A 10,896-nucleotide genomic window follows, 5' to 3' on the forward strand; every position below is an offset into this window, starting at 1 on the left:
ACACCAGCCATTTTGGCACATTCAAGCATTGTACGCAACAAGCGAGGTTTAAATCGATACGCGGGACTCTTCCCAGTAACGAGATGCACTACCTTGTAGTTAATTGGGAAAGTGTCAATCTCACGGTCCACCTCCACAAAAGAAATAGGAGACAACGGGGTGATTGCAGATTTCAATGTTCGGACAAAATTCTCAGCAAATCCATTCGACTAGAGATATCGTGGAGCAGTGAACAGATGCTGACATCCAAGATCTTTAAACTTTTCTTCGAGGAATTTCGCAGTGAAGTGTGTGCCGTTGTCAATGAACAAAACATTTGGTACACATTCAGGCCTGAGTACTCTCGTCATTGGTTGTTGTGTGGATTCGGCGCTTAGGCAAATAGTTAGAAAAACTCCAGGCTAACGTGAAGATACGTCAATAACAAAATAAAGCATAGAATTTACCGGGCAAAGGACCACAGTAGTCAGCATGAACTCGATTAAATGTTCCACAAATAACTGGCCACGGATACAACTGTGAAGAATCGGTATGAAAGTTGTGTACATTTAACAAATTTTTTTGGCGTACACAGCTAGTTCCGTCCACCAGCATGACAAGCGTGCAAAAGTTTTCATTTTATTTAACCACAGATGACCGGAGTGTAAGTCTGCTGGAACAGGCGCTCGCTGTGTCGATGGAATGATAACTTTATCCTCAAAATACAGTATGCCATCCGGAGTAATGGACGAGATTTCGCGGTGACAGTGAAAAGCCGGAAATTGACATCACTTTCGTTGTTTAAGTTACCTCACAGTGCAGAAAAATGGGAGCAAATGTCTTTTAGTAGCAGCAAGAAGTGCATACCAATTGACTGGTAATAGTTGAATCAACGAAAAATCTAAATTGCCTGCATCAGAGTCGCAAGATGGAATTCTTGACAAGAAATGTGCATGAGGAATCACTTTTTTATTACGATGCGTAATTATGTATGTGTGAAAACTCAGCGCAATAATCCACCGCTTCACCTTAAAGGAAGATGACCTCGCCAGAGATTCCGTTGGATGATGTAAGAACTTTAAAGCCCTTGATCAATAGCGATGGTGGAGTTTTATTCAGAAGGGTACTTATGGTGCCGTTTGAGAGCCCAATATTCCGTGGTGGCTTCCCGTTGTGTTTGAGAATACCCACGTTCGGCCTTTGAGAGTCGACGGAAAATACAGACCATCGGTCAACCACGCTGTTCAATTCCAGTGAGAGAAGTATCAGTAATGATGGCCGAATAATGTTTGGCAGAAAATGGTGTCAAAACAGTTGAAGTTTGAGAATCCTCAAGCGATGCGCGCAACGTCTCACCATGGTTAGAGAGTCAGGAAAGTTGATTGGTAGATATGACGTCAAACAAGTAACTTGCTTGTTTAACAAAATTAGGAACAAAACGAGAATAATATTGAAGTGCTCCTAGAACTGAACTCAGTTCTTGTAGCTCAGCTGGTGATGGTGCATTTACAAGGGGAGATAGACGGTTTGAATCGGCTTTGAATCACTGCCATCCAAAATGTAGCCAAAACATGAATGTGATGTAACTGCAAAAGTGCATTTACCAGGATGAATGGCTACATCGAACTCAGAAAATCGCTCCAGTAAAGACAACGGACGCAAATCGTGAGTACCTTTAACAGCGGCGTGCACTATGAAAACATCTTGGTACGTCTCGACAATCTCCAAATCTTTCGCCAGAGTATTCATTACTTTTTGAAATACAGCTGGTGAAACTTTCAGACCAAATGGAAGGAAATTGTATCGGAAGTAAGATTACTAGAGGATTTCTCCAGTGATATTTGAAGACAAGCATCTTTTAGATCAACTTTTGGAATCATACTTGAACCTGATAAACGATATAGTGCATCTTCGGGCTCTCCTGTTGTGCACGTGCGTTGTAGTAACCGCGTATTTAACGTTACCAGTAGTCTCTACAAATTATAGGAATAATACCATCAGTCATTAGTGAAGTACCCGTCGGATTTCCCCAGTTTGGTGATTCAGCAGGCGTCAGTCCTTTCTCACATTGAATTGATGCTTGACAAACAGGTTCACGTAAGCCAAATGGAGTGATTCGTCTCTTTAGAAATATAGGATCTCATGTAGCTTCGAGTTTCTGCTTGGGAGTTCGCATGCAACCTGTAGCCTGAGGACATTTAAGTACCAGTTTTTTTGAGTTCACTCTCATTTACAGAAATCAGTAGAATGTGGTTAGGTCTGAGGACTAATGGACTAAACACTACCAGTGACAAAAATGAAAGCATGTTGTTTATCAGAAGCGAATATCAAAGTTTTAAAATCTTGTGACAAATTTTTGTTCAAAATAGTCAGGGATAGGGTAGAGATATTTTCAGTTGATGCTTTCAGGTCAATATTAGGGTCATTAATTGAGTGAGACAATTTTTTTCGACTTACAGGCAAATCGAATGCGCCTCGTTTCCCCGCAGATAAAACACTTCGATTGCCTATGTGGGCATAAATATGTGGAATGATTTCGTCAACAAGATTAACATTTCGCCAATTTTTCAACCGCTGAATTAGAATCATGATCTGGGGACTGACGTACTGATGGTTTTGGAGCACAAAAATTTTGTTCGAGGTTTGAATGAGTTACCTGTCTGCATCATCAGTCTTCATCACTCTTTGTTGCGTACTTCACGTCTTCATACTGCTCATATATTTTCCAAATAGTTCAACGGTTTGAACTGTTGCAGAAATTTTTTCTTCAATGCATTATGAAAAAATATGGATTGTAGATTCAGGATATTCTAAATTCTTGACCGATGTATACGTCTTTTTGCCAAAAAATGTAGAAAATACGCCGTGAGGTTCTTATCGTCCATAGCGGATTTTGTATGAAACCACATGTCAAGTAGTTCCAAATAATCTACATCTCGTGCAGTTGGATTAAATTTTAATGGTTACGTTACTCTGGATGATTTATTGTGATTTGGAGATAGAGTTGTCATTCCACGAACTCAGCGAGTGGCTGTTCATGTAGATTTGCAGTCCGGTCATCTGGGTTTTGAAAAAATGAAGTCTCTTGCACGCTTGTCATACTGGTGGACGGAACTGGATACAGAAATCAAGTATGCACTGAAAATGTGTGAAGTGAGCGCACAAGTTTCATAGAAAATCTTCAGTGGTATCCGTGGCCAGTTATTTGCGAAACATTTCAACGGGTTTATGCTGACTACTGCGGTCCTTTGCCCGGTAAATACTATGCTTTGATTGTTATTGACGCATCTTCACGTTGGCCTGGAGTTTTTCTAACTACTTCTCCAAGTGCTGAATTTACACAACAAGCATTGAAGAGAGTATTCAGCCATGAAGGTGTATCAACTGTTTTGGTCACTGACAATGACACACGCTACTGCGAAATCTATCGAGGAATGGTTGAAAGGCCTTGCATTTTGACAACTTTCACTGCTCCACGACATCCCCAGCCGAATAAGCTTGCTGATAATACTCATTCCAAGTGGTACCACAGTGGTCTTTGGGCTGAACGACGGAGTTTCCGGAGGTAGCATGTTTGGTACACCCGATTTGAAATGTACCGTAAAAGTAAGATGTAGGGCGACAAGTCATTGGAGCAGATAGAATGAGTGGTCACTGAAGTCACCGTTATAGCTCATGATGACGAAGATGAATGCAACTATCAAGCGTGGCATTGGCCACTCCGTTTTGAGAGCAGTGTCGCTGTAAGAGGAGCGGTCGATGAACTTTGGGAGTGTCATTGTATCAAAAACTAGACAGAACGGTGTGCTGATAGAGAAGTAGCGGTAGTGTTCGCTTCAAGAGGTTTAAACGCGTGTACGTGTGACGGGAAGAAAGTGGTGGATTAAAGCTGTAGCTCTTCATTTTAATAACCTCAAAATCTTTAAGCGAAGTGCCAAAATATTTGCAGATGACCATAAAAATCCACACACGACTGAGGTTTCATACCAAAAAGGAAGCAAAACATTTATTGGTGCTATGCTTTCTCGAGTTTACGAGCCAGGAGATGCCAGGAGTCAGGCGTTCAAACAGGTTAGTTCTCTTTATGTGTTACATTCTGGGTACGAAGTTGGAGATCAAACGAGACACTGAGTAAGGTGTCTGTGTCTGTGCAACTGAGTACACCGAATAGTCTCCTAAACGAAATGATGCGCAGAGTTTATTTACTGCAAAATGCAGTTGGTTTTAGCGTCCAGAGGGCGGAGAACTCTGTTTCTGACGAAATCGCGAAACACATCAGGGATCACGTACCATTTTGAATCATGTTAGATCAACGATGAAAGACAAGGAAGAAAACAGTTTTGATACGATGACTTCCAAGCCTCTCATGACCGAGTTGTACTGGACCCCTGGAGTCCGGTCAAAAGCACCAACTTGGGGTGGTTGACCACTATAGATATGTTTTCAAGGTGACCAGCTGACCAGTGCTACAGCCACAACAGTGACAAGTCACGTGAGAATGCGCTCCAAACGATGTAGGATTACCGGAACATTCTTTAAATGAAATGTGCCACAATTCATGCGTGGGAGTCCAACCGTTCTTGAGAAGGCGATGTGATCTGTATCAAATGATCAGTCCTTACGACAGCCAATTCAATAGCAAGGCGGAGTGGACAGTAAAAATGGCCAAGACTATTGACAAAAATCCAAACCCCGTGTCACTGGAGCAGCGGGAAATGCCAATGCTGTCAGTGGGGACATTTAGGCGGAGTGACTACATTGTCGGAGGACTCGCATGTTAATGTCTATTGTTGCCAGTTTGTCAAGGATTTTAATGTTCTTTAAATTTAACGTTTCTTAAGGTTTTTACGGTACAAACGAAAGAAAAGTCACCTCTTGAAAACTAAAATCCTGGGTCAGTTTGGTGCGAGGACTGCAGTGAAATTTAATCAAAATAGCTGTTTCCGCAGAATTTTTGGGTACAAAGGTTTTCCGGCCAGATTTTCTGAAGTAGTGATTAGACTTTTTCAATCTTACTTGACATACAACCAATCATGGGAACCTGAACATTTCTTTCAAAGGCAAGCTACCTCTTTAACAGCATTGAGTTCTCCGGTGATGGATTAATAGGAATGAGAAGCAAGCCACGATAGACTGGAAACGGATTCAAGTGCTGAGCTAAATGAATACACGGACAAATGCTATTTTATCAGGGCACATACATCAACACCTAGATGTTCTTATATGCGCCCTCAACTGTAATGGTGATAAGTTGACATCAATGCGCAGATGGCTCATGTACGGCCGGAGGTGGATGTACACTACGTGGTGCGAACAATCGTACACTACCTACTCGAAAGTGTTGCCCACTTGCTCGTCCCTGAATGTGCGCTGCTTGACAGATCAACACTGCCCATCTACGTGTTGGGCCATGAACACCAGGTCATAATACAACTCAGATGAGCACACATTAGTGCTACCGTCCTCCAATTAAATAATCTGTCCCGAAGAGTTTAGACCTTATTGCAGCGCGACGGCGACCAGCTAAGCCATAATGGTTGGTGCCAATTCAGCATCCGTAGTTTTTCCTACCAGGATGGATAATGTTGACTCAGTATTCTGGACATGAGAAGTGTGGTGAAATACTGTATTAGAAAAGGCTACACCGCTAGCTTAGTACCAACCACTTCTGTCTGACGGTCAGGTTTCTAAGACAAAGCTTCTCGTCTAGAATTCCAATCTTTTTCCTGTATAATTTTTGGCGTCATGCCTTAAGCTCCGAACTGTCTGCAGGTCAGTTGTCTCCCTGCGACAAGACCCGAGAGTACATTTTGTTCTATCTGCACCGGTGTACGCAGAGTCTGTCTTTCCGTATTTATACTCCGAAGCATGCTTCATTTCAACCCTCAGGGTTTCGCTAGTTATGCTCACTACCGAGGCATAATTTCTAGGAATATAATTCATCCGTTGCACGTGCCTTGTTAATCGCTTGGCCAAACTTCATGCAAACGATAATAGAGGTTTATTTTATTGGTGAACAACGCATTCTGCTGGCAACAGTTTCGTCTCTAGTGCATCTGTCCTCTTCAAGTTTTCATCCGCTTTTGCATTCTAATCCGGAAGTAAGAGGAAATTTAAGTAAGTAACGCTTTACCTAGACTACGTCTAATCATGGAAAGTTAAAAAAACTTATAACTCTCTAGTAAACGTGTCTTGAGTGTCCCCCTGGTTTTGGGCGTCTCCGGTTTATCGGTCGAGCATAGCTATGGAGTCACTGGAAACAAAAGATCCGTTTTTGGCCCAACTATTCTCCACTGGTCTCGTTAGTATGGCTGCGACTTAAGGACCGACGTTGCAGCTAGTACAGTCTGAGGAATCATGGTACCGTGAAGCCAAACACCGCATCAAAATTATGGAAAAATGATGGATTGATGCACTTTTGAAGAAGCCGGGTTACACTCACAACCATTCGCTGCGTCACTCTACGTCCTTTCTGAAGATCCCCAGTGACGCATCTGATCTACATTTGGGAAGAATATTTTCCTTCTAGAAATATATGCAAATATAAGTAACCGATTTGCGACAACGGGTTGTAGATAAGGTAACTGTTCTACGAGCTAGGCAATTTGCTTGTTAACGGTTTGTCACCAATCGTGGGAACATCACGTATTAATGATGTCCCCACGACTGTTGGCGAAATGTTTCCAAGCTAGTTGCTAAACTGGAAAAACAGACCCACAACTTTCTGATGTGCAGCCAATAGTCCTCTTGCCGTTTCTACGGTGTCAATCCGTATATGCAATCGTTTTGACGGGTACGTAGCTCCTCTGTCGACTTCGGTACACATTAGACCCTGGTCTAAATCATCACCAAACGATGCTCGTTTGGGTGAGAATACTTATCGAGGAGACTGGGGATTAGATATGTGGACACGCAAAAACCAAGGGTCAAACAACCCATAGGTACTGCAGGATGGATGCAAGCTTGATCGTGGTTGCTTGCTTCACGGAATTAAAAAGATGTAACCATCGAAACAGTATTTTGAGGTAAATGGCCGTCACTTTCAAGGATTCCGCCGCCTGGTTTTCTTGCACTAACTTTCGTCTACCAACAACTGATAGACTAGACGATGAAGAGAGTCAAACAGGATGATTGATAAACTTACACCAATAACGTGTCATTCCGCTGAAACGTCAAGAAGCATTGCAGGGCTGTTTCATCCCTACTGAGTCATCATCAGTGTGCACCTCGCGAAAATTAAATTCCGAACACGCGACCACTTGTCTACTTGCAACAAGTTTGTAAACTGAACATCCAGTATCGCTGCTCGTTGTGTTGGATGTTTATGGTTGGTTCGGAGGCGTGTCGTATCATTTGCCGTTCATCTGCCCCCTCTAAAAACAAGGGTGTTTGCGAGGACAGGTACCCGTGCAAGCCGTGGGTTGACCGGTATTTGCGTAAGAAATTAAGATACCCCATCATGAACACCGAATTACGATCCATGAATTTCTGGCTACGTCCATTCACCTCAGATCTATATTGCATGGACATCTGCGTACTGGGTCGATGGTAAAAGTATGCCCGGCGGTTATTGCCACTGAATAAACTAGTGGCCCGCCCACTCGGCTGTGTGGTCGGAGCGTTACTTTGACGTAGACCATGGCACCTTCATAGCAATTGCTAACGCGGTTCACATTGATTCAGTTGACCGGACCTCAGTGGTGGCGATGCCGTTCGGTTGACATACAACCATCCATAATTGCACCACGTCCCACTTACTCACAAGGCTTCTGACGGTGACCAAGAGTAAACCGGACGTTCAGGAGCACTTCTGCCACAGCGCGTTTTCCGAGAGATACATGAAAAGCCTGCGAAAGTCACCCCTATCCAGAGGGAAGGTGACCCATCAACATCCTGAGAAGACTAGACCTGCACCTTTGTCAATCTAAAGCTCCCAGAATAGCACACCCAAGGAACGACTGTCGCGGTAAAAAAGGAAAGTGAAAACAAACTTCTCCCGCATGTTAAATTGCTTATGGCGGTTGAATTTTGAAAACAAAACTTCCTGAACAGTTGAGTTACAAGAATCCAAGTAGCCCTTGATCCACAAGAAAGTGTAGCATTCTGTTACCTTACCATAGAACAGAAGTATTCACGAGGTTTTACCGGTAGACGATAGACTACCTGAAGTACATGGCAGACGACAGTCTGGTGTCTTGTGAGGTTTTAACTTCTTCGATAGTGACTCCTTGATGGTGACGGTTTCACTCCCACCATAACCACCTAGTCACCAAGTTCACATTTGACAGGCTCCCCGTCAACCTGCGACAAATTTCGAGCGCGGCATCCCAAGTGTGGAAGGTGCCGCAATAGGTTGCATGTGGATTTTGGAATGTGTTGCCCACTAAAGATACCTAAAACTACCGCGTAGAATGCTGGTCTCCATGGGTAAATAGGCGTTTACTTGCGATTGGGGTAGATGACGCCCTGGTAGCCTGCGAAGTTGCGCGAACGTGGTTGTGTACATTTGGTAGAATCTGGTGGTGGCGAATTTGATCAAACTATTTTCTCCTAGACGTGGCAAATTGCTTTGCTTTAACGATTTATACCATAGGAATAGGTAATGTTGTCCTGAGACCGAATCAAATTACGAGGCCATGATGGCGCGTGATTAGTTGGATATTTATTGCCTTGGATAACAGCCATAAAGTAGCATCAGAATGCCGTCCGAAACTGGGGTGGGTGATAAAGTCGAAAAAAAAAAGATTTTTGGGGTTATTATGGCTTGATTCTTCCGTCGATATGTCCACCGATTTCCGACTTCGCTGATGCGGTACTTATTTCCCTACTGATTCTGACACGGTCATCCCGATTGACACCGGTCTGTCTGTGCGCTAGCGCAGTTTGCCAAATTGCGCCCATCGACTCAACTCGCTAGGAAGTCTCCTTCTATATAAACTTACAAATGGAAGTCGCCTCTGGCGACCCAGCGCCGGTCCTCATTACCATTCGTCTTGACCCGGTGCTGGTAAATTATACGATTTGCCACCGACTTTATGATTCAAAACACTGCCTCTTTATCCGTTTGAATAGCACAGGAAGATGAAGGGTGGGATGTAACTTCACATTTCTTCAGCTGCACTGTATATAACACAATCAAAAAGCAGTAAACAAGGTCAAGCACACTGCGTACAAGGAAGTTCACACATTCATATACACCGGGGCTGGTGTACCTTGACAGTCAGACCATCCCGACAGCAAAGTGGTGGCACGCAGCAAACGCTCAAGAAAATCGGATCTTATTTATTCCAACAACCAATAAACTCGCAGTAGAAAAGGAAGCGTTGAGCTGGCATCAACAGGGTGATTAGTCCGATGACATAAATAGTGACCAACAATGGTGAATTTCGACCAGCCGTACGTCTAGCTTTCATCAGAGAAAGGACTTCAAGCACTGAGACGGAGGATTTTGTCTTCAGCTCCAATAAAAACAACCCCAGCTGCAGTTAAAGTGATGGCATGAGGTTGAAGGAAAAGGCAGAATCATTTCACCAACCGGAAGTGGCACGTTCTAGGATGTTCGTTGTGTCGTGCTACGACTTCTGAAGGATGCCTCCTGGTAGGCGCTTGGTCACAGAGCTGTTTACAGCAATTCGAATTATTCTTGCAGGGTATTCGGAGTGTATATGAAGTTCACTCGAGGAACTAACGTCATGACCAGAGATATTTTGTGTCCAGGCGGGGAGGAGTCGACCGTACGCACTGTTTTTGAACTCATATTCACGGGCAGACTGAGGAATTGAACAGAATATCCAAAGTATGTCCTGTGTCGTGCTTATCCTTCGAATATGACAATGTCGGCAACCGATCTTTCACAGGCTAATACATTGGCCCAACAGAGCATCCCAACACCACATCAGTCTGTAGCCATGACAGTGAAGAGAAAACCTAACGTTTTGGGTGCCTGTTAGGCTGCCTGTGATATCCGGATACGCATCAAGACAACCGGTGAATCATACTGCACCGAGGCTGATGAAGAAGACTATGGGCAGGTGCACAAAGAGGTCAAGAAGAGATTGAAGTTCCACCAGGAGCTATGCGTACTTTCATTTTACCGTTCAACTGTAGCACCCTTTCGGTGCCTAACTGTCATGCCATCAGAAGGAAGCAGGAGGGTTTGGATACTCCCAGGTTGCCCAAGTAGAGGTCGGGTTAGAACCACGGATCTTCCGGCCAGCGAATTCGCGCTTTAACCACTGAACCACCCTTATCACCTTATCTTCCGGCGCCTAGCTGCCATGCTCTCCGAAGGAAGCACAATGGCTGAGATACTTGTTAATTGATCAGGTGGCTGTTGATCTGTTCGTTGAGCTTGGCAATTGATTTGCAAACGTTTCGTCAACATTCGGGGAGACATCTTCAGTGCGCTGTTGGGTGGGCTGAGATACTGACAAGTTGCCCAAGCCTAGGCAGGAGCAGTCCAGATGATGAGAAATTGAGTTCGAACGACGGACCTACCGCCCAGTGGAATCGCTTCCAACCCAATGAATCATCATATCTTATATGACAACAACAAGATACAAGTCCAGTTGAAAAAAGTGTCTGCGAGAGAGCTTCGGGACACACTAAGGACAGAAACCTTCGATTTCTCAATCGAAGACGAGGGACTTGAAATATAAACCACAATACAAGTGCCGACTGTACAAACCACGGTGCGAGAGCGCAGATGTTAGGTACTCTCGTTCCTATGTTTCTGTCCTAGGGAGTATTTCTCCGCAAGGAGGTTGCCCACAACCTACCATATGAATGGGGAAATCGATGCGATTCGCTGAGATATGAACTCACCGAACCCCGCTAAAAATGACAAGTTGCTCATCGTAACAACCAAGTAGGTAATATGATCTGTGATTGGTTTGACTTCACTTAAAACGAGACCAA

This window comes from Opisthorchis viverrini (genome assembly GCF_000715545.1).
Source record: "Opisthorchis viverrini unplaced genomic scaffold opera_v5_4, whole genome shotgun sequence".
NCBI classification, from domain to species: Eukaryota; Metazoa; Platyhelminthes; class Trematoda; order Opisthorchiida; family Opisthorchiidae; genus Opisthorchis; species Opisthorchis viverrini.